Genomic DNA, 26,791 nt, shown 5'->3' with positions numbered 1-26,791 from the left:
GGACCGGGAATCGAACCCAGGACCCCTGCATTACTAGTCAGGTGCTCTAACCACTGAGCTATCCAGGCCAATGTCCATAAAGGTCCGTAAAAGGTCCATAAAAGGTCATAAAGGTCCATAAAGCCCGAACTTTCAAATTCCTCCCTCCTTAAACAGTCTTTGACCTCGAAGTCACAAGTTCTAGGGCCCTGCCAGGAATGACTAATTTACAAATACATTGTAACCTGGACAAGGCCCCCCACACTGGCCACCAAATGTAGTAGGAAAGGAGAAATGCATGAAGAAAATATATGGCTGGATCAGGAATCGAACCCAGGACCCCTGCATTATTAGTCAGGTGCTCTAACCACTGAGCTATCCAGGCCAATGTCCACGGTCCATGGAGACCGAACTCCCACATTAAAATACAGTCAGGAAAATATATTCTGTTAATGAATGCTTATGGGTAGTGGACCTAGAGTAGTGATACTATCTGAATTTGTTAAACAGGAGTTTGACATATATTCAGTATTAACTATTATTCATCTTTGGTTGTAATGTTTATTTTTTTTTTAATTTTGTATAAGATTGAATAAATTAAAGAAATAAAAATAAATTTAAAACTTTGTATTTCCCAGTTAAAGAAAATTTGTAGTATTTACCATTACAGGAAATACCAGTATTTACCACTGGTAATTCCCACCACTGGTATTTTCCGGCCAACCCTGATTAAAGCAGGTGGTGACGGAGACTAGTTAGGGTTCATTGGACATAATGTACATGGATGTGATACACGTTCTATTTAGTGGTGTCATATAAGCTCAAAAAAGCACTTTTTGTTATATATGTAAGTACCAAAAACATTGTTTTTAGTATTAAAAACAATTTTTAGTACTAAAAACAATGTTTCTGTTAATATTAGTACTAAAAACAATGTTTAGGTTCATAACCAAGTGTAGGGAAAAAAAAAGAAAGAAAAAAAAAAATCAAAAACTAATTCGGAGAGTAACGCGGGATATTTTCCGCTTATCAGCTTATGGTGACGGAGTTTGGGTACCAAGGGGTATATGTTTTGTCAACTTTCAACACTGGACAGTGGTGTCAATTATTCTCTTTAGAGAAGTGGACAGGCTTTCGCCTACATCCATGGATGTAGGCGAAAGCCTGTCCACTTCTCTAAAGAGAATACGCTGTCAATATAAGAAGTAAGAATTTAATATTTCACATGTATTCTACGTGAGGTATTTTATGTTGCAGATTTTTAAAAACAGCTTTTCCTGAGTTTTTTTAACTGAATGAGAAAAATATTTCAAATAAAAACACAGCATGCATACCTTTCCGCCATAATCAACTCTACTGCTTCACGTGATTGTTGGCAAGCCGATCCCGACTTTAATATTTAGTGTCTTTTTCAAAGTCGACCGTTTCGAGGTTAAGGCCACAGGCACTTGTTTTGTTATAAATTTTTAACCCAGTTTTGGTTTAAAATTAAAAAAAAACAACAAGTTCCTATGGTTTAGGCTACCTAATGATTTCCAATATAATCAAAAATATATTATTGGACTTTTCTGGTAAAATCAACTTAAATTCAAAAAAACTTCTCTCAGGAAGGAAATCACGATGTTTAGGGAAGTGGCAAAGTTTTCAAAGCCGGGAAACTCTTGAAACATCATAATGCTAAATTCTACTTTAATCTATAATGCTATGATAGCTTCAATATTTTTATCTTAATATCATAAAACGGTTTTATTTTATTGTTAAATTTTATAAAAATTTCCAATATAATATATATATATAACAAAAAATATATATATGACAAAAAAATATTCTATAAGGTGGTATATTCAGCAATGTTATTATTGGGTTTTTTTTTTTTTACCCATGCTGGAAAATTCTGTGTAGTACACATAAAATAATCTCATTCACTGTCACGATCTGTTAATTATTTATTTCGTTTGCACAACTTATGTCTTTCTCACAACTCATTATAACATTCCAATTACAGAGAATGTATAACTATTGTATTTCTTACGACAAGGAAACGATTATCTCTTCTTCTTTTTTTTTTTAAAAAAAAAAGAAGTGATAAAAGGGTGAAAAAAGTGGTTTGTACATTGTATATATATAAACATCAATTACTGTATTTTTAGCATGGTGTATATACCATACACATTGTCGTAGTAATTGGCTATACAAGACACTACGAATTAAAAAAAAAAACATTTTAACATGAACTTCTTTTTGTTTAACATTTGGTCGTGGGTAACGCTGAGAATAGATAAGTTAAAATTGTACTCGCTTGGAGTGATAAGATCTATATAAACACCATACATGTAGTATTCAAGTGGTAATTCAGACAAAAATTGACATCTTCCGTTATAGAAGTAACAGGCATGTTGAAAACTATTTGTAAAATTAAGATTTTGAGCAGATATTGCACTGATCTACTTTGTAGCTTTCTTCGATGAAAGAGTCCATAAGTTTGCTAAGTACTTGCATTTCTTTTGTTCAGAATGGATATGTCCATACAGCTGTACATGTTGAATCGAAGTCAACAAAGCCAGGGTCACAGTGAATTAAATCTTCTCACGTGGAATTGTAGTAAGAATTTGTATAGTAGGCTTATTTTACAATGTTCTTCCAAATGTTTCTGGGCGAAAAACTGGTATTGGATACATATGTCTGAAGGAATCTTTCTGAAAAATTTCCGAATAATGAAGATGCGATTTTTAAAGAAGCCGAATTCTGATGCTTGTAGTTGGAGTATTCGAACATTCGTATGGTAAATATATACTTGATATGGAAGGAGCTAGCTAGGTCACTATCCATGCAACAATTTAAAGCTTTCCAAAGAAATATAGTTTTCTTTTGTCGATTTCTGCCTGTTTTGGTTGTAAGCCAAGCAAACTTTCGCAAATAGCCGACCTAGTTGATTTTTGGAAATTGGTATGACCGTGTCACCAACATGCCATGCGTAATTATTGAACACTTCTTTGTATTATCTCTAAATACATATATTACACCATTTGATTTTAGTAAAAAGGCATTTATAGGAGTACTCTTAAGCAACAGTAAGCAGCGTTTAGAGACCTGCAGATGTCAGACTTACATGTAACAAGGTTATACGCAACATTCTTGTCTGGCTTATTCTAAATTTAAGCATGGAAATATATTCAAGTTTCCTTAATAATTTTCTTTTAAATTTACTCCCATCCAGTAAATTCACAATTTAGAATATGGTAGTTTTGTGATTTTTGCGAACGTCCTTTTCTGTGTCTTATTCCTTTTTGATATCATAATTAATGCGTTGCATTTTCTTAATTGTTGATAAATGAATTTCCAATTGCTACAAAGCGATGTCATCCACAAATACTAAAGAACTATGTAACCTAGGTAAATTTCTGTATTTTTCTTATCAATTAAGAAATGATGTTTTAAATAGTGTACAATAAGAAATGATAATACATTATAAATGCTATTGTTTATGTAATTGCCACATGCAATGTACATTGTATATTGTATAGTATATTCTATAATTATCCTGTGCAAAGCTTATGTATAAATATTTATGTACATATTTTTTATACCTATGAAATGTAATGTCTCTGGTTCAAATAAAACATAAACATACAACATTTGTCATATAAATGCATTTCCGACCGTCGTGAAGGTGACAATACTGCGCATGCTGCTAATCCTTTCTGGGAGAGGCGGGCGAGGGAGGGGGTTAAACGCTGGATCACTTACATGTTAAGCTGTAGGAAAAGAAGTTAGATTTAACCAAAAGTTTATGTTCCAAACGTTTGCTCCAAACTCAACTTTTACTGTAATTATTTTATATAGTGAATAATGTATAGTAATATTAAGTGTATAGTAATATTGTCCAGTTTAACATTGAAGTATCTTTAAGTATCTATTTTAATTTAAAATTCAATATTTACTCATCGGCTCCCACACGCTTACAGTTGTACATGTATATCAATGAGTGCAAAATATGACAACCGAAGAACGCCTAGATGTATAAGTGCATCGTGCAAGCTCAATGTGTTCAATAGCAAATACCAATCTTCTACTGCATGCGTAAGCCGCCTTTAGCGTGTATGTCATGATCACGTTGTTGTTGTTTGAGTTGTCATAAACCTTTATTGTTTTTCATCTCCGGGAAGATAACTCTGCACTTCACCGGTCTAACACGACTAAGGTTTCTCAGTTTCTAAAGGTATTTAGCTATGCCACATTGTTTTGACATAAGTGATTAGTCATTAAATACAATACTAGTACTATATTAAACAAGTTTTGTTCTAATCGCGTAATGGAATTACATGTTAGTATTTATTTTCTATATTTATTATTTAAGCACAGTTTTTACAGTAAATAATATACAATGGAGAGAGGGGGTGGGGGATAAACGAATTAAAATTTCACGTTCTAGGTTGAACATTTATTATTTCATTTATTAGAAATAATGTATACAAATCTGCGACAAATTAGAAAGTTAATTCTTACGGTTTATATTGAACCTATGTCTTTGAACATCACGATAATTCGCTGGTCCTTTTCCATTTCTGTCAAGTTTACCAGCACATTTTTTTCTCTGCTGTTTATTCATGTCGTAGATAAAATAAGCCTCATCAGACTCATTGTGATACATGTATTGTTATTATAAAATGGCCATGAATGGCCACGAATGTTATTCTAAAACATTCGTCTGCGTCTTGATGAACCATTGATTTCTATAATTACATCGTATTCAAAATAGCCCTGTCGAATTTTTTTCCCAGATTGTTGAAGGTGTACATTGTCCACCACTTCTTGAGAAAAAAAGTGGTGGAGCCAAGGTTAAGTTTAATGAATTAAAACTAAAATATGAAAGAAAAATAATAACTACAGTCGAGCCACGATTATCCGGACTCTATTGTTCCTAAGCAAATCATCCGGATTAATGAAGCGTCCGGTTTACTGAGACGGAATTCTAAAATTGGTATATATATATATATATATATATATATATATATATATATATATATATATATATATATATATATATATATATATATATATATATATATATATATATATATATAAATTTTTACAAATATTCTGTTCCCAACAAATGTCCGGAAGGTGAAGAGGCCGTATTAAAGAGACTCCACTGTATATGCAGTTATGTATTGTGTTTGTCAGTTTAAAAAAATATCGAGTTCAGTACAATATCATTTTATAGTAAATAACATTGATAGTTTCAGCACAAGACATATACATATGTTTAAAGTTAGTTTATTTTCAGTGAACACGCTCCATGTTTGGTTCCTATATGTACGGCCATTAAAGGGTGTTTTTAAATCTTCCCTTGGTTATTAAGAAAAGACAAACCTACGGTTTTTTTCCCGTTCTTCTTACACAATAACAAAAAAGTTTTTGATATTAAATGGCTTATGTTTTTTTCTAGAATCGTTTACTAGTATTCTTTGTTTGACATAACGAATACTGTAACTAACAAAGTAAGAAAGTTTATATGTTTCACCGTTTGACAGCTTTTTGGCTTTTTGGTATTCCATCCTCATAAACACAAATAAATAAATGAAATAAATAATTTAAATAAATAAATTGAATAAATAAATAAATAAATAAATAAAACAGTCAGTTTTTCCTTTATTTTCATTTTAATAAAGTCAGAGAATCGTTACACCTGGGATGAATGAAAACTCATAAATTTCCAGTTATTTATAAAACTTAAAGAATTGCTGGATATTCTAATCTATGGAATAAGCAAAACATATACTAGACAAAAAGGATTATTGTCATATTTAGCAAAAGATCTACAAATTAAATGTAGCATTATAGTGATAGCAACAAACCATCAACAGATATAAAATATACAGAATCTTAAAGACACGTAGACTTTAGATGTTTACAAACCAATAACTGATTTCAACTACTACAATTAACAAATACATGTACATGTATATTCGTAAATTTCAGAACAACTGTCGTTTCTTTATGACAGATTTTATCATATTAAACTACTTAAACAAGTAAATTAAACTCTCTCTCTCGTGTCTGTGTTTGATGTTTAGCAATCTTTAAAAGCAACAAGTCAATGTCCTAAAGGATAACGTCACACAAGTACAGAACATCTGTGTTTCTGTCATTTGTTGAAGGGTGTGTGTGTATAGATTCAGTTAAAGCAGGTAAACGTTTCTTGCAAGTCAATATCCTGCTTTGGATGCATAGGCGTAAACTTACCTATAACAAAATAAAAATACCTTTGTACATCAGCAGTATTCTTACCTTTTCGAACAAATAGCCAGGTCATAGGTTTAAACGAATGTCTTTGTATGGCTCATGTTTCTCGATTGCAATTGTCAATTAGGCAACCCAAAATTACCTATCAATCTCAGAGGTTGCTAATTTTTCTCTCAGAATTTACTATGACAAGTGTTTTTACAAATTTAATTGTTGCTGCAAAGTCCAGTATTTCTGTTTGTGCCTAAGACTGTGCTGCAAACTGAAATCCTTTACGAATAATATTGTAAGCAGATATGTTTGTTTGATTGATTGATTGTTTGTTTGTTTGTTTCTTTTAAGAGAGAAAATAGTAAAAGATTACATTACCTAACCCACTATATAATATGTAATTAGGTATCTAAAACCTTTCGCTGATTTTGTTTTAAATTTTGCATATATCTAAAACAGTCGAAGCGCATGCAGTCTGGTTACAGCGATGCATGGTTAAAGCTTCAGCGTGATCGATACTTAAATAATGATTGACTAAACAATATAAAACCCTCAATTCCTATTTGTGATCGCCTTTGGCCGATCACAGTTGATGTCACGTGAAGCATCCGGCAAATGTAACCATTTGCGCACACATGACGCGACGGACTACTTTGTTTAATATGGACTGAGATTTCATGTAAATTTGTTAAATAACATGTTAACTACATGTACTAAGGAACTTTTTCTAATGCACTTACTACGAGTTGTAAACATTTATACAGCTTCATTGTGAATAAACTTACATTTTCTCGTTTTGCGCAAGAATGCCATTCACTTTCAAAACAGAAGTATACCCTATCCCTTTAAAGTAAAGCTTATTCATTCATAATTGGTGTTTCGAGTAAGTCTAACTAGTACTTTGGTATACATTACTACGAGTATTTGTTTATTAACTATGGTTTATTCGTTTAATGACTGTTCTGTAAATTCTTAGCCATTACGTAGACTACAAGTTTGACATATTACCATACAACACTTTTAAAAGGAATACTTGTTTTGATTTAATACCATGTGGTATGCAAATTTTATCAATTTTTAACTTAAGCTTGTTCAAATTTGTTTTAAGATTGCATGAAATACATGTATTACAAACTGTAATAACAGTGACTCTTTGCTTGTGCAAGTCCATTGATTATAAATTATATTTACTTTAAGAAAATAGCATACAGTATTTAATGTAATGAAACACAGTTCATGTCTACTCGGAGAACAGTCAAACTGTCCCTCCCCTAGCAGTGAGGAAGACCTTAAATTGGAAACTGTTGTCCTTGGCCTTCGGCCTCGCGTAACAGTTTCCCATGCTGGTCTTCCTTATCAATTTGACTGTTTACCCTGTATAGTTGTGAAATAAGGGTGCTGTAGCAAGAAATAGACGTGATGAAATGCTGAATATAAAAAGAATGAGAATCAATATATATGAGGAGAGGGGAATGTTCTTTTTAAGAACTTGGTCAGAAAGAACTGCTCAATTTTGACTATGAAAAAAGTTAGGTATTAAGGTTTTCCATGAGACAAAGAATAATTCAAAGTTTTTTTTTTTAATAACATGATTTATGGCCAAGGAAATAAGATTTAAAAAAATCAAGTTAAATAGATGAAATATGTCGATTATTGAAATATACTCGTGTAACTAAATACACTATGCCTTTATCAACAACCCTTGTTAAAGAAATTATCAACTAATTCACCCTCCAGAAATGTGATTTTATTTTATAAATTCCAGCTCAAAAACATTCTTTTAAAAATAAAGAATATTAAGATCAGTATATCTTGCATAAAGATCTTCTTGACATTTAAAATTTGAAAAGATATGCCTACAAAATGAGTCAATTATCCACTTCTAGGACTTTTAAAATTTGTTTAAGTTCAGTATACTTATTCGCATTGAATATATATATATATATATATATATATATATATATATATATATATATATATATATATATATATATATATATATATATATATATATATATATATATATATATATATATATATATCTTAAATGCTCTTTTTTAAAAGCTCAGAACCTTCTCTCGACTGGAAATTGCGCCCAATTTCAAAGTGGATTTCAAGGTGGTGTTTTGGAATTTTTTTAAAATATGAAATACAACCTAACCTTGATTACATTTATTGATAGTAAGTTAGTAAATAAAAAGCTTGATATAGCGACATATACGTCCATTGATACAAATACAATACAATATGTAATTACAATAAGATCTGAGTTAAATTACACTAGGGCCACTGGATCTGTGTGTTACTTTTGCACATTCTATTTAATATATATATACAGATTTTCTAAAATTAACCAAATACTTTTTGTCAGGAATTTGGCAGTAAATAAGTCGTGCAAGATTGTGCGCAGTGTTAACAAATTTTAATAGAGACCAAAATATATTTTTAAAAAACCCTTTGCGCGCCGAGTCCATTGTTGAATAATGCTTCATGTAGGATTTGAAGGTTTATTTTTGGAAGTTCTTAAGGTCTCCCTGAGTTAATAACTAGGTAAAGTAATTTCAGACCAACCATAACGGAACATAATGCGGGGTGGGTTTTCTCTTCTTTTTATTGACATAAGACAACTGCGCTTACTATTTGATTTCGGGTTTAGATACGGGGATTTTCAGCCAAACAATTAGACATATTTTTCCCGACGTAAGAACTGACCACTGAAGTTTTAATGCAATTGAAAGAGGTCCAGCAAAGGATTTCTTTTAAATGTCTACATTCATGTGAAATGTTTTGGGTTAATTATTGAAAGTATTATCCCTTTTTCTTGTTTTAAAAAAACAGATGTGAAGTTCATTGATTTTAGTTAAAGTTTATCAAAGCAAAATGTGTATATTTTTGTTTTTTATTCAAAGTCCCAACCAAAATCAACAGATGAAAATATTCTGAAGCATTTAAAACCATGTTTGCAATTTAGGACATGAAAAATCATTAAAAAGTACTATTGATAAGTCGATCTTTTATCGATTTGAATCTCGGAATAAATATACTGTAATTCTGTCTATTGTTTATTTATCCCCATGGAGCCTTCTTGTGAAAATAGCTTATTTAGGTAACATACCCCCAGTCCCCATTCTATTGGACTTATTTCACGGTAGTTTTGTTTATGACAAACTGGTTGGGGATTTGACCAAAGCTTTTTCACAATAGGACAATTAGATCATGTATTTGTAATGTTTAGCAATGCTCGCCATTTTGACCAATCAACGGTCACCTGCCATAGAACTTCTTTTTCAACCCTGTTTGCTCCCCCCTAAAAAAATCTCCATTGCGTGGTAGTACTAATGCCAGACAGAGTGTAAGGACTTTCTGCTGAATTTTGGCACCAGTTCCGAGCAGGTATTTATAGTAATTTGCATGTTTGCAAACAATATCAAATTGTGAAAACAGTCAATTTGTCAAACAAAATTAAGATGTATTTTGTATTATTTATTATATTTTAAACTATGTTTGAATTTATTTTTTACCCTTAAATTTTCACGGAAAAAATGTCAAGCAATTGCGCCATGTTGCTAGGGGTTTTCTAATAAACTCCAACTTGTAAGGCATATTATACGTTCATATCAAACAATGACAAACAAAATTATATAATATATATTAACAGCGGTCCACTCAAATATTTATGATCCATTTTCCCTTGTTTATTATCCTACCGGGTTACAATAAGAGATTTCACAATTACCGGATCAGAAACCGTGCAGGGACATGATAATACCTACATTTTGTGTCGGGCGAGTTGATTGGTCAGTTCTCTTGTTTGACCTAGAGCAAAATGCGCATAGAAAATATAGCTATTGAAATCCTCTCAATATTAGCATCACAGTACTAGAGGGATTGCATAACCACGACCATTTTCTTTCCCGCTAAGGTTCATCGCGCCTTGACCGAGCGTTAGTGAGAGGCGAAAGGGACGCCATTTGTCTAGTGGTCAGTTCGGGAAACGGAAAGAATGTGGTTTTTGAAGTTCCCCAGGTAATGACATACATATTCACATGTAAGTAAAAATTTATTTGTTTATAGTTATAAATATCGATGAGCAGCCTTATTTACTTGAGATAAAATTGAAGGCATTTGTGGAATATTGCGATAAGTACTGGTCAAACATCGATAAATCCGTTCACTTTCGTAAACAACCTCGCGTACTCGAGGCCAAAGTATTACATAATCGACATAGTTTCAGGTTTTTAGATTTCATAGTACCAGTAAAGATTGGTGTTATTTTAATTTTTTTTTTAAATAAATATAAATTGGTAGCGGGTGTTTGTCTAAAGTTAACACTTGTAATAGATATAGGACGAATTCCTCTATATACTGACCCAATGACCATACCATGTGTTACAACATATTTCCGTGGCAGTCGGACCATTGTAACGGACGATTAATTATTCATTAGGCAATTAATATGCACGGACGAGTGGACATCGCATGTACAGACAAGTAACTGCTGGTCGATGTACAATCGCAGAAAACCGTCCTGTTTAGAAGAAGCATTGCATAATAGGGGTAGGGTCAGGAATGCGTTACTCAGAGAACAACCACCGTGTGCTTTTATTGCTTATTGAGGTAAAAGCAGGCATTTGATCGCACGCATGTGTTTCTCGTTTCGTCTGCTTCAATAGCCGCTGAGGTCATCCCGTAATCTTGGCCAGAAAAGCGACCGTCCATGCCGCCCCAAGCGTTTTCATCCGATTTGTGATAATAAATGCTTGAATTGGCAGTTAACTTGACCTAGAAAAAAATCACTGCGACCTTGAGCTTACTGGTCAGGCTAAATTTTTCTTTTTCACAATTGCTTGGTTGAAAGGACTGCCGGACATTTAAGCTGGCGTGACGAAGCCCGGTCCTTGAATGTCCCGGATTTCGTGGAGCTTTACATACTGCAGTTTGTATGAAGTATACAATCATTAATCGCTAGAGGGGGAAAGTATCTGATATGATTACATGGGAACCCTGTTATCTGTAATTCACACTTTTTTGCACATGGCGGTCACTTCGACAAAAACTATACGAAGCGTCAAGAAATATGCCGCCGCACCTTTAAATACTTGTAGATGTACATTCTTCATTGAGAAAGAGGGATCTAAGAAAATAAATATGTTGTACATTAAATTCCATCACAGGTCAGGGAAAGGTTGTATACTAGAACCGTAAACGGATTTTTTTGATGGTGACCTAGTTGAACTATAGTGATGCTCTGACGGTATGCCACAAGTATTGGCCAAAAACCACAAGGCACAGCGTCACATAGTTTTAACATTAGTCGTGAAGGACAAAAGAAATAGAATCAGGAAAAAATCCGACTTTCCTCAACATTACTATTAATAGCAAAAGAAGCTAAGTAGGAGGCAGATAATAATTTAGATTTCAGTTGTAAATGATAGCTATAGATAACATTACCTTTTAAATACTAGTTCCTTAAAAAGTATATTTTATTATTTGGAAAACACAGAAAACTCAGTATGTTTTTTAAATTGCATTTTTAACTAACGAAGTTGAGGTGTGTTTTATATAGCAAATTAAGTATAAATGCATTAAAACTCACTATTAGGTGTCTAAAAAAAACTTTAATTTTCGTTAAGATTGAGTTTGGAATAAATTGTTCATTAATTACTGAAACCAGATTTGAGAAGAGACGTAATGGTAATTTTGGAAGTATTTTTCCACAATAGTTTTGAAAAAGAAAAAAAAAACAACTCCTAATTTCATTAGATGCTATTGTTATAAATTATAATTATATTAGTCAATAATGTTGAATTAATATCATTTGTAAAGTTTATTAATTATTTTTTAGAAACATGTATATATCATCAAAATGTGACTCTATAATAAAAAGTAAACAATATATCTTAAATGTAATCAAATGGATTCACTTAATATCAATGCAATATGTCATCTAGAAGTACACGTTTAGAGCTTGAATTGATTAATCTTTTATTTAATCATATTATAATTGATGAATCTTCTTATTTTATCACATTTGCTTTATAATATGAAAATGATGTATGTAAAGGAATTTGTTAGTTATTGACGAAAACATCACTTATACAAGGAATAGTATTATCCATCTGTTTAAGACACATACATTTTATTTTTTGATAAATAATCAAATAATAGAATGTTCTCCTGTTAAGTGTATGGTCAATTGATACAAATTCTGAAATTATCCAATAAAAATCTGACCAATGAACGTAAAGTAATAATTCAAAATATATTGATTATTACACGTCCCTCTGTGCTGGTCATCTCGATTTAAATAGATCTAAGAGTTTTACATTTAATTTTCAATGTTTGGACTACCCCACAATAAGACGTTGATTAAATGTGGGGGTTTTGTATAGCAGTGTAATCGAAATATAATTCCTAACCATAAAATTAGCCTCCAGTCAAAAACTCGTCTATACAAGACTTGCAAAAGTGTTCAAATTAGCTTATTGAAAAAAAGAAGATTCAAACTTTTTTTTAAGGCGTGGGTGTATTTCCGGTTGAGTCACAACATGAAAAGCATTCCAAACTTTGAAACCATTTAGAGTGCATATATTAAGACTATTTGTCTTATTTTATACGGGATTTATTAAGGAAGAGGTTCAAATTTATATAGCATGATAGACCAGTCAGATACGTAAGTGATGTGAATATTGTGGAGTGAATATTTTTTCCGTATGCAATTAGTTTACATAACCGAAAAATATGTGCAGCACTTCTAAAACAACAAACATTTTTCTTGTTCAAGTGAGTCTGAATGAAGAGGGAATACAATATGTAGGAATGATTGAGCTATTTATAGTATTCTACACACTGACCATCACAGTATTGACGTGTGTGATGTGACCTGATTATATACCTGGGAGTTTGAAGATGGACGAAGACCGCTGTCCATCTACAGATCAATATAATGGAGTGTTCGCTTGCTATAGTTTGCCGGAGGTTCTCGCAAACACCTGCATAGACAGTACGTGTGTTTAATTGGTGTGTAACAATAAATATCGAAAAAGGCCAGACGCAAAAATGATCTGGAATTGTAAACTGACTGACAGGTTCTTCTTTTACCATGGACTGTTTTTTAATCGTCCTTTTAACATTTTTTAATATACCTTTAAAAATGCTAGGACCAAATCTTAATTGAAAAACAAGCAACAAAAGCACACACCTTTGGGCAAAGAATTTTCATGTTTCTATTTATCGTACTGTGAATGAGATGGTATCGCTCTTACGGTCATTCATGACCTTGGGCAATACAATGTTTAGAAACGAGATGGTCTGAAGAGATTCCACATATCATAAAAATTCTTTTACGCCTTTTCCTGATTGTTTTAATTTGTACCCATGTCTCTATAAATTACATGGTGTCAGTATTTATCCTTGTTGGTAATGTTATGTAATAATTAACCTTTACTCTTTCTCTCGGCAGGATGTCAGAAGATGAATTGGAGGTAGAAAGCCAACGAGAGGCTTTATCGATTAACAAGTCTTACGCGACGTAGGAAATGAGTTAATTTCTATCTAACATAGCTACTAGATTTACTAATGGTATATTCATAGTCTGGGGCGGAAATCGCTATCCCAGTTTTATTGTCCGAACTGCTCACAGTACTACATGTAACTTTATCCTCTTTTTAAAAGGACAGTGATTTTATCCTTAACACTGCTCAGGGACGTGGGAAACTTATTTTGTTTTCGTTTATATAGTTTATATATGACTGTATTTTACCACTGAGTTTACACATATCATGTTAGGTGCGAGACAGTTTCTCAGTTTACCCACACCCTTGTTGTTTTTGCTTCATTCTGTGAATGGCACTGGTAGAATTCACGGGATAGTGTAAACCGTGGACTATCAATTGCCATACATAGCGTGTAAGTGTCGTCATCCGACGTTGCTGACTTGATATTACGTAAATATAAAGTAAAATCCATGGATCTAACGGAGACAGCCCAAGACTTGTTCATAAAGATACATATTCTAATTATAAATGTATCTTGGTGATCATTTTCGTCATACATTTGCTGGAATTTCTATCCGACTGTCTCTTTCTCTCTTATTATGTTGTAATGTAGCATGCATTTACATGTAGTTAAAAAGAATTATATATACACAGCTTTATCTTTCCTAAGAGCACTTAATCAATTTGAAATATCTGTTCTTTAGGCTTTTATAGTGTTGAAAATTTACCCACAGAAAATTGTTTTGGGGAGTGTTAGATGTGAGTCTATTTTGTTCACTACAAATGAATAACATTTCCATGACGAAAACCATGTGCAAAAATAAACTGAAGTGTTTTGAGTTGTTTTGCTCTTCAATTCATTATATAGCAATAACACATTCTTTCTGCACTCCATATCAGCTTCTCTAAAGCAGTATGTATATAGTGATTGACACATAGTTCTCTTTAATTGCTCGTATTTACATATACAATATGAAGAATCAATCCTTAAGGACATACGCAGCGTACCTTACCTACTAGTAATTTTTCAAGATATATATTCTGAATTTAAGATTATAGTGCCATCAGATGTTCGAAGACAAAAAATCAGCATGCATTACCAGGGGTTTTTAAAAGATATCAATTGATGAAAATTCTTGTATAATTCAAAGAAAAATATACAAAAATTACTAAACATATATTCTAGATGTTTTGTTTATCCAAACTTTAGAAGAAGTGTAGAACAACCTTTTTTAGAAGAAGTGTAGAACAGCATATATAGACAATAAAATGTAGCACACAGTTCTTTTAAGTATTGGAACTCTTCAACTCCAGGGAAAAAGACAATAAAGTTCAAACTATTTTGCGTATGTACTTTAAAAAGAAAGCAAGAAAGAAACATAAGAAATTGGATAGTCGCTCGTGTTCACAAAGAAACATTAAATTTCCTGATTGTATAACTTTTGGCAGACAATTATTTCACTGGAATGAAGTGTAATAAAGGTTTCTACCATATAGTGTAAAATAGGAGTTGCAATATGTACTTACATCAATATCCAACATCAGAAACAGTAAAACTACCCTAGCTCTTAGTTTCAGCAAAGGAATCGTAATCTTATATTGTTCAACAATATGTAATTTACAACATGCCTTGAAAATTGTTACCCTTTTAATTTCATTGTTCATTTCATGGGATGTACAAAGAAGGAAACAAATAAACACATATCCCCCCCCCCCCAAAAACAAACAAACAAACAAACAATACAAAAGAAAATATTTGGTCCCATAGAAACCCAATGAATTCTTTGAGAATAGTTTAAAATTCAAACTTGACAAAGGTGTATGGATGACGTATACATTTTTGCGCCAGTAATTCAATTAAGATCAAGACAAAATGTTTTTAAATGTAATAGCTAAAGGACAACGTTCACGCATCAAAAGTGTACATGAAACCTTTAAATTCACCTACCGTGTCCACTACCAGTTTACAGACCATTAGTCATATAACTTCTAGCTTAAATCCATTAGGAAATACGCTTTTCAAAATTTGTTTAATCAACTTTATAGTAAGTTTCAGGTTACATATGTGCCACACACGAACTTGTAATATTTTTTTTCAATAAAGCTATATGTTAATTTGATCTTTCATTCAGATCTCTATATTAGATGATATGGTGACATATCTTTTGTTATTTGAATAACTTGACCGGACATATTAAATACCGGGTATTACGTCATTTCTGATGGACTTCTATGTAAAGATATACAGATACGTTCCATAATACCTATATAACTTGTATTTCATCATGGAAACGTTAATTAAATCGCTGTTCAATACCCAATCATTAAAAAAAAAGAACTACATGTATTAGTTTTTACAGAGATTGATTTACCACAAAAAAATAGGAATATGTAATTTTATTGAAATATAATTTCGAAGGAAAATTAAGCTGACACCAAATCATATGACGTATGGATACAAAAAAATTGACTAAGACGATATTACAAAGAATTTCGAAAAAAAAAAATGGGGGGGGGGGGGGGCGGGGGGATCTGATGAAAATTTGATCACACTCCCCATCTTCGACATGAGCAGACAACTCTTACTTGAATCGAATGGAATGTATTTATACCAAGCCTATGGCAATTTGAATTATTGGTTCACCTATAAATCCTGATATTTTTTATTCACACCCACATTTTCAAGGTTGAACCACTAATATAGATTTTTGAGATAGAAACGTTATTTTTTTCCTTTTATATAAAATATCTAACAGTAACCGATCATTCACGAGGTTAGACTTACTGTCCAGTATCCCCCCAGTCCGACCCCACCACCCTCAGTATCTTCTTCCATGTTTATAAATACTTTTGTTGAAACTGTGTTCCATAACGAAGAAAACATAATACGCATTAAAAATGTTCAGTTTCATTTTTTTTTTTCGCGAACATATATTTTCATCAACATTGCAATTGATAAATTGTATTTCAAAACAGACTATAACAAAATTATTAATAAAACACAGATAATTAATACCTTTGTGACATTGGCGAGTTTCTTATTGAGTAATTCCTTGCTAGATATAATTTTAGCAAGATGTGGGATGTTTCAGAAGAAGTGACATGCCTTTAAAAGTGTTTTATGCAATCACCACTTTCATTAGAATTTTTATTTAGATCTAAATGGAAAGACTAAAGACTGATTTACATTATTAATTGATAGTACAATTTAAAAAAAAATATCGATAAATTATCATAAATTCTTTATATATCTGATAGCAGAAAATGAGGAAACAGTTATTTAAAAGAAAATCTAATTACATGAAAATTTATAGAATAATGAATACTTATCCAAAAGTTCACTAAGTAGAAAAAATTATAGATAAACTTCAGAGGTACAGTTGTATTCAATTTAAAATAAGTCCAATAATTCCAAGTGCATGTAAAAGGAGAGATATTGCCACAGAATTTCAAAAATTTGAAAAATTAAGCACATTTTCTAGGTAATTATTTTTGCGTTAAAACGCAAACGTTTTGCGTTATAACGACAACTATATATGTACGCGTTTATATGCGAACATAACAAGAACATTAGTTACACATTTATTACACGAATTAATTTAGTTATACCTACGAAAATTAAATCAAGGGTCTTTGTATAAAAAAAAATCCAAGCAAAGTTGAATTGAAGGAACCACTTTTACTCAGAAAATTATGATTTTGAAACCATAACACTGTTATAGATAAGTTTAACTTTATAAAGTCTAAACTTTTAATGTAACATGTATATACTTCACTTGGATTCATATCTAGTTTAATACTCAGTCTAAAAACGAGCCAGCACCTTCAGTTTCTTCCTTGCTTTCAGAGGAGGGTCCCTAGATAGACTCCTCAACCGTCACGGGCTATTGTTTGGTAAGTAGTGACCACAAAAAGCGTAAGTTAATTTTATTTGTTTTCCCATCCCTTGTAAAAATTAAAATGTAAAGGTTTCTTCAATAATTAAATATAAGACAAAACTGAGGCTCTTATATTCCCACTGGAATCTACGAGATATGCGTAAACTTGACCTATGAGGCTTTGACTGTTTGGAATTTGGAATTGAATAGGTCCAGCTAGCTGCAAAATATTTGTTATTCCAACTATATACATAGATCGACATACTAGTATTACTAAGCAATTATTGGATGTCCTTGGTGTCCGAAGTTTCTAATTATAAATCCATGGCTGAGCTGCCTGTGACGTTTTTGGGTCCCTTTCTCCTTCCTCACCACGACCAATGTCAATATCCTAAGGGATGAACTACTTTATCGCACCAAGATTTCTATACTATGTCACTATCAGACATCCTCTTCCTATTATGCACGTACGGAAGCGTTATCGGAAACATGAAGCGGGGTAACTCTAACACCTTTGTAGACATTGAAGGCTATTTGTTTTCGACAGAACTTTCAGGTAAATTACATGTTTTCGAAGGATGTAAAATGTTCCACTGCAGATCGCGAATTCTGTTACGTGCAATATTGCTTTTCAATTTTTTTGTTTAGGTTGTATGCTTGATTTCCTAATGCATCTATAAAAGTTAAAAAAAAAAAAAAAAAACAGGAAAGAAAATCATGCACGTATTTTATTATCAAAAAGACTGCACATATATATTTAGTATTTGGTGGTGGGGGGGGGGGGGGATCTTTTCAGTGTTAAACTTGAAATTGTTTTTCCTTCTTCAGATTTGTCTAATTTTACATTTATTGTGACTAAACAATTATTAAAATAGGTTTAAAAAAGTAATGGATTTTAATAGAACACGTGCAATTTTATTGAAATTCATCGGTCTGTTTAATTTACTTAAATCATTTCATTTATCCTTCAAAATATAAGAGGATGACGATTTCCCCGAGAAAATAATATTTATTTTAATTATTTATCAATATTTTTATGAAATTGTTAAAATAAAAGTTAGTAAGTAGGTAAGTAATCGTCTATTATAGTGACATTGTGCATTACATGTATAAACATTGTAACTTACACTGTGCACAAAATAAATATTAAACTAAACTGCACCCGGCCCATTGGACCGATAAGTAATTTTTTCCAGCAATTTTAGCAATTTACACAGATTTTTTCTATGGATAAAGGCTGTATGTACAATTTTAATTTTGTATAGTGATTTTGATTTAACACTTCGAACAAATAACTAGTTTTATTGTTATTTGGGTGATCATTATATAATCTATCAAAATATTTTTCCATTATGTTATCATAAATATGACATTCTAATAAGAAGTGTTTTTCATCTTTGATAGTTCAAGAGGTTGAACAGAAAACCCACTTCTTTCACTTAAAGGTTCATTCTTATAACGACCAGTTTCTAGGAAGAACGCCACATCTAAACTGTGCCAGGGCTGAAAGTTCTTGTTATTGTTAACATATCACTTGTACACTGATCCCTCAAAACACACACCCTCCCTCATTACCCCCCCCCCTTCAACACACACTTAATTCCCTGCTCATTTTTATTGATATAAACTTAACATACATTGTTTGGAAAAAAATATTTTAAAATATTAAATATACTACCTAAAATATTTAAAACAATTTTGATTAAATGAAGAACCGCATATCATCGTCTCCCAGTTGAGACGCTGAAAGAAGTTGAAATTTCTCAGAATTATAATTGTCAGCTTCTGACTCCAGTGCTTTAAATTGTGCAGTCACATATCTAAAGTATGTATAGGTACAAGGCTTTCCTCCATAATTACTTTTGTTTCCTTAACTTGTATGTATTTCCGCCATTTGTATCTTGTAAATTTTCTTTGTATATATTGTATATAGAACCTCATGTACTATATTACATGTGTATTTGGTTTGAGAGAATAAATTGATCTTGAACTTGAAAAAAGTTTTTCGATTAACCCATTCTATAGAAAAGAAAAGGTCAAATATTACCATTAGCCATTATTGCAAAATTTTTCATTAACCATCGTATAGCATGGTTTCTTTGCTATAGCTATGTAGACCAATTTATTGGATGAAATGATTTTGTGAATTGCTCCCAAATCAATGATCAAAAGACGCGCTCTTTAAACTGGAAAGGTCATTTAATTTGGTATTGAGAAAATTATGCTTGAAACGTTTTTGATGTGAATAGAAATGTTAAGCTGGGGAGAGAGAGAAAAAAAAACAAAAAATACATAACACACCAGTCTTTCACTTTGTCGCTGACAGTGGCGTCATATAAAAGCTGGAAAACAATGTCAACATTCAATGCTGGAGATTTTATTTAAAAAAAATATCAGAAAATTTGTTTTTGAAGACGTAGGAAGTGAGTAAACAATCTTATTCTTTACCTGAATATTTCATTAACATTTTATTTATACATCTGTATTTCAAGTAACTTTGAAGATGTGATCGTCACGTGCACATTTGAATTTACATTACATATTATGGATAAAAGTTTAAGATTACTATACTCTTTTCGTGTCATTGTTAAAGGTGAAATGAATTAGTTGTAAATTACTTTTAAATGATCTTTTTATTTTGTTCAAAGAAAATGAATATAGAACGGCATCGATATCGTTGTTTTTTTTTTACAGTCAAAGCTATATCATTAACCCACTCAAAAATCAAACAAAATCAATTCTGGAAGTGACCTTATTTTTTCCTCCTCAATAATTTCTTTATTTACATTTAGCCACTTCCCCTCTTCAGCGGCAAATCATGACGAATGTAACTCTACCTTCAATTAAGCTTGAAAAAGCAATCAACTACTTCCAGTGATACATTATATAGAGTATGGTCAATATTTTTTCAGTATATATCAATAGTCATATGGTAGAAGATATCGCTGAAATATAGGTAATAACAAACAGTCAAAATTCCCTGTACATGATTAGGTGTAAAGAGAAATTTTACTGCCGTACTGTATGTAAATCACTGGCAGTCAGTGAAGTTACTGGCAAAACAATAATGAATTGTATGTATGATTTGTATTTAAAAATATACACAAAGGAATCTTAAGGAAAGATTACTGATGTTGATGATTGATGATGCAAAATATGTATAATCCATAAAACATGCAATATCTGGCTCCAAGACCATAGACTGAAAACAGACTTCAATCAAAAAATTGATTTTTAATATCTTAAGTTTCATTCAACGTATTAGCTTAAAAATTTGCAATTGTGAATAACACTTCAATTCAAACATATGATGAAAATTTTATTTTATAAACGAAATTATTTCGAAAGTTAAAGCGATTTGAAATTTTTGACTTAAGTCTGTTCTCATTTTATGGTCTTGGGGCCTGGTTTCTTACCAAACAGATTGTACATGTAATACAACGGTGTCAATTTTATCCTCTGAAAAATTTTAAAATTTCTCACTTAAATTTGTCATATCCAAATTTAAATTGAGAAATTCTAAATTTTTGTAGAGGACAATTGTATAGTTGTTTTTTTTTTCCTGTTCAGCAAAAGGACACGGTGCCAAGTAATTGTATATATCAAGATTTTCATTCTTAGCATAGATCAACACATACTGGCATCAAATGACAATACTTAATTTTGTATCACACATCTTTTTTGCTTAGAGAAAATCATGTAAGTAAGCTCAATGTTTCTTGTCTATTTGTTTTTAGTGCCAAAGCAATCGATGAATTTTTTATAACTTGTACAATTTTTGTTTTCCTTGTTAAAAATGTCAAACTGTCTGGACATTATAACACCGTGATAAACACCAGGCCCCACAACGCCCCGGGTACTGACGCCGGGGCTTATCAGGGTAACCCGGCCTACATGCAAAGCTGTAAAAGTATTGTTCTGACATGAATGTTTGTTCTAATCAAAGATTCGAATCTAACACCATTCACAATTCAATTAGATTGAGATGATAATTTTCTTTTGGTATGTATACAACAGTTGGCATTCAGCGATGGACAAATATTGGACACATTTCGCTGATTACAAAAAAAGAAAAACCCCTCTCCAACTGTGTTTTTATTGATAGTTTTTGTTGCCTTTTAAACTCTGGAGATTGGACTTGATTTAACAGGTAAGAATGTACATTTTCTTTGCTTGTTTTGCAATTGACATAATAGTTAAAATATTTATTTGGATAAATTCAGTATTTTGTCTGTCATTGCACAAGTTTTCTTCATTCACATTCTTCTAGTCAGAAATTCACAGGTATTGAAAAAAAAGATTAAGCCCAATATTTTCCCTACTTGTCTTTTCAATTCAAATCTCCAAAGGATTTGGCTTTAAACAAATATTTATCAAGTTTGTCGTGGACAATCTCATCCATAGCCCGTGTACGCGTTCTCCAGAATATTAGCATCATTTAATTGTTAACAGAAAAGCTTTGGTGTACAAAGTAGCCTATAAGCAATCTTACGAAACAGAGTCCGGTATAATCTTATTTCTTACTAGACTCGGATAACAAAAGGAAATTTTCATTATCATGTATGAATGAATAAGTAAAGCATTGGCTGTAATTGTTTTTCTTTTGTTGTTAACCGTGATGAGGGGGTTACCCAATATTTATCTTAGCCCTCCCACGACTCTTTTTTATGGGGAACAAACCAGGTAGAACCCACGCAGATTTACCTGAGTGTAGAGAAATTTCATCCCTATGGCTGTGGCCGTAAATTCGCGCTTAGCAAGTTCTGCTTATTTTTATCAGCGCTTTGAAACATTTGGGTAATTATTATTGAATCACATGGCCACAGTCCGCCATATTGCGCCTAGCATCACTACAAATTTCTCTGTTCAATGACGGATAACGCGAAGCGACGTTCATGTTTTCACAGGACATTTGCAATGGAGAAGAACAAGGATTTTTTTGGCATTTAATGGAAATACTTTGGTATTTTGCAGGTAGGTATAAGAACTTTCTTTCAGGGCATAAAAAGCATGCAGCTCTTGGCACTTGTAGAATTCACTGATATATACAAAATATACAATTTCAGTGAATCTATAGTGTCAAACTCGGCATGCTGCAGTGAACAGCGTGGGAAAACAGGGGCTCAACGGATGACATTGTTAATTTCATGCAGAATGCTTTTGTAATGAAATCAACAGCTATCAAATTTACATTTCATGCAATGTAAGTATACTTGTTTTGATCTCTGCTGCAATTTCTATGGCTCTATCGATTTTTCCCGCGCTTTGTCTGTAGTAATCAGCGTATAAATATAGATTTTTCTCTCCATTGTTTGCTTTTATATGATACTCGCTATAAATAAATGTGGTATAGTACCTGGGGGATGAAACACTACCCCCCTGATTAAACCACCAAAAATCGCCTGACATCCAAAATTTCGTTCTCCAAATTTGGCAATTAAAACGAACATTTTATGCACACTCTCGCCTTCTTGTTCGTTAATATTCTCACACGAAATCCATTTCAATCAAATTAGTCAGGTATGAATACCTTTGAAATTCTATCCAAAAATTTTACCTGTGATTTTCACTTTAATCGATTCCCTGGTACGATGCATTTGCTAATGAGACTGTGACTGATTTCTATCTCATGAAATATTTATTTTCCTTTTAATTGCATTTAAGCTACGTATGTACTGTATAAGCTAACCGATAAGTGGCAAGAAAATATCATATCACATTCTCTCCACCGGTATAATATACCAGGTTATTACATTCTGTACGATGGCGATACTGCCACTATTTCTCTATTTGACAATGGAAGATCGAGGTCACATATGTTCGAGTCTCTGAGCACAATGAAAAATGTGTCACCACAAATCGATATCTGGTAGGAGACTGAATGTCTCCGTACATTGTTTGATCCATTGCGCGCAGTCCTTTGATAAATAAATAAAGGAGATATATTCGTTATATTTTCATCTTTATTCCTTGTCAATACCGATATCACCATCATCATCATTATCATCTAGGATAATGGTACTGGTATCTGGTCCAATGGATTTTTATTTTTTACATATGAATCATTAACAAGTTTTTTTTTTGTTCACGATGTGAAAACTTCGCTTCAATTACTAGCGAAAGTATAATTAAAGGCGAAAGTACAATTAAAGCCTTTACTCCAATTATACGCTTGATTTTAACTGATTGGAGACAGCTAGGGTACTTCTTTGTAGAAAGTATCAATTTTTATCCTTACATTGTGTTCATGTAAGTGTGTTCTATAATGACCAAAACTTTTTTTAAAATTTCTATACGTAGGATTTTGCACTTTTCATTGTAATATTATGGGAATGCTGACTGGAAGTATAAAAAAAAGTTCATAAATAAAATGTAAAAACATACATAAAGTCATTTAGAATAAAATAACTATAGTACAGTGAAAACTGTCTTATCCGACATAAACTGGGAGACATTTTGTGTCGGAACATACAGGGTATCAGATTGCACAGGGTCGGATTAGACAGTTTTCACTGTACTTTAGAACACAATGTAATAATACTACCAGAAACTGATGATTAGCCTTAACTACTCTTTCAGTAAGATGAAGAATCATTGCAGTTCTTTGTTTCCAGTTTACAGTAGTGCAAACAGTTGAGTTTTGTAAATGTAACACATAAAACAAGTAATATAAACCTATGTTACAAATAATTCAAATAACTATGGTGTGTGTAAAACGTTGAAAACAACAGTTATCTACTAGGTCATATTTTGAATAATATCAAGGAGAAATAGAGATCGAGTTATTTTAAAGAAATTCAAAGCATTTACATGTATGTGATATGTTTAATTATGACTATTATTATTATAAAAGGTCGTACCTTGCACGTCACTGTGTAGCTGTACATGTAGTATTTTAAAATGTACATTTTTGCCCTTTCATGACGATTACATTTATCTTAAGTTGCATCTAAGTGAACTAGATAAAAGACTCCCCAGTAGCGTGACTGAGAAATTAATTAGAAATACAAAAAAAACATATACATACGTGTACTAGTTAGTAGTATATAATACATGTCACCGAACATAAAGCGGTTATAAATGTGAACCAAAACCGGTTTATAACAATGTTGTTCTCTACTTATAATCTCCGTATAGAAATTTAGATGAATTTAAGTGAATTAAAATTCTAAATTTGATAGAGGATGATTCTGGAGAATATGGAAAAGACACTGTCTCTCTCAATTTCCTTATGAATATGATTCAACATTCCAATTATTTTTGTCTTACTGAGAGCACTAAGTGTATCCCCTGACTTGTACAGGAGTGTACAATCTACCTATATTACAGTACACATTTGTAGAAATAATGGTACGTTCTATATATAGGTTTTGAATTTCTGTTCATACTACTTAATTATGAGAATTTTTAAGGACATTGATCCAATTTGCTCTTTAAAAAACATATACTTCGTCAGAATTAAAGGACTACATGCAACATAAATCAAATTTACATAAAGAATACATGAATGAAGTATTCACTTAGATTTATGCTAAGTTTTATGCAAAATGGTCCATTGGAACAAATCAAAATTTATAGACAGAGCAGAGACATATTTCTATAAGGAAAACGTATGAAATACTAGATTAATATAAACTTAAAATAACCTGAATATAATTATAACGAGACCTTGGTTATATATTGTTGTCCGAATTGTCTGGCAAAATAGTACTAAAGAATTCTTTTTTTGTGTGTGTGCAATACTTTTGAGTTTTGTAGCAGTAACATCTTGAAGTTAGGTGTTCATCCTGAAGAAATTATGAAAAAGATCAGACAGATGACAATTTAGAAGTTTTATTAGCAAAAGTTCGAGTGTAGTAATTAATGTAAGCTAAAGTACTCACGTGTATTATAAAACGAAAATTTTCTTTTAAAAGTAATTTTCAGAAGTATGTTCATGGAACTGGTATAGGGTTACGTGTATTGACATTTTCTCTACCACAAGAAATTGTCATGGTAACCTTTAATTAACGGCAATTTCATTTATGACCAGCATTAGCACCTGAGGCTAACACCTTACATCAAATATTTTTGGAACTTTCGACAAAATAGACACCTGTTCTTATATCTATTAATATTGAATTAATTAATGACCTATCCGTATTTCAGGTCATAGAATACCAGAATTGGGAGAAAGTGGGGATTTGTTCATACCCTCTTGTTTTTTATTAATAAATTAATTCATTAAATGTTAAATTAAGAGTAAATATGATTGGGGGTATTCTTTTTCTTCTTTTTCTTCTTCTTTTTTTTTTTTTTTTTTTTTTTTTTTTTTTTTTTTTTGATTTTTTTTTAATTTTTATTTACATGTATTTATTTATTTATGTTTTTTTTTTTTTGAATTTCAAAATAGATATATAAAGGTTTATATTTGGGCAGAAGGAAAAAAAGGCTGGTTTAATCGGGAAATTTCGTGATAAATACATGTGTATGAGTTTTGGGTATAACTGAACCTGCACATGTTTAAATAGTTTCTATAAATATGCTTTGAGCATATCCTATGTCCTTAAAGTATATAAAGGCTTATTGCCAAAGGTTGGTTTTACTTGCAAAATTCTAAAGGTCTTCGACGTTTTACATTGAAATTTAAGAAAAGAAAATTGATCTACAATAATACCATATTTTAAAACTCAGTTACAATGTTCTAGATTCTTTAGTAATGGATATAGAAGCTTTAAAAACCCTCCAGGCAAATTGCAGTTACCATGGTTATTGGTGATGTTTATTAAAACGATTCCAGCATATACATTGTAGTTTTCGGAAATGACTCCAATATTTACCTTGACAGAACAAACGTATCGATGTCTGCATTGTTAGAATACTAGTAACGAACACTTTTTTCCTTAATTAATGAAAATTCCGACGACAGTTTTTCTGGGTCATGGTAACTAATGAAAACATGACAGGGACTATTATTCCATATAATGGCCCCACATACTGCCGTGAAATATGGTTTCTTCATTGTACATTAGCTAAGCCGGTGTCAAATATTGAAATAAGTCGGGGCTATTGTAATTACCAGGTAATGTGGCTGTTATTATAATCGATGATAATTTGTTTATCATCAGCAATCGCCAATCTGGACGTCCATCGATTTTTTTTTTGCCTTCATCCTGTCTCTTGACAATTGCTAAACACTCCCGGGACCCCGCGGATTGCCTA

At 31.8% G+C, this 26,791-nt stretch overlaps 1 non-coding gene across 1 annotated transcript; it reads right to left on the bottom strand.

Moving 5' to 3' along the window:
- Positions 1-291: 291 nt before the first annotated feature.
- On the bottom strand, positions 292-365 carry Trnai-aau (transfer RNA isoleucine (anticodon AAU)). Its single transcript has one exon. It is a non-coding gene; the product is annotated as a tRNA-Ile (tRNA).
- Between the last annotated feature and the right edge of the window lie 26,426 nt (positions 366-26,791).

Source organism: Saccostrea echinata, unplaced genomic scaffold (genome assembly GCF_033153115.1).
Source record: "Saccostrea echinata isolate AGI-Se365-2 ecotype Australia unplaced genomic scaffold, CSIRO_AGI_Sech_v1 ptg000011l, whole genome shotgun sequence".
Classification (NCBI taxonomy): Eukaryota; Metazoa; Mollusca; class Bivalvia; order Ostreida; family Ostreidae; genus Saccostrea; species Saccostrea echinata.
Note: the sequence above shows the minus strand (reverse complement) of the source record. Positions and strands in the feature narration are given on the sequence as shown.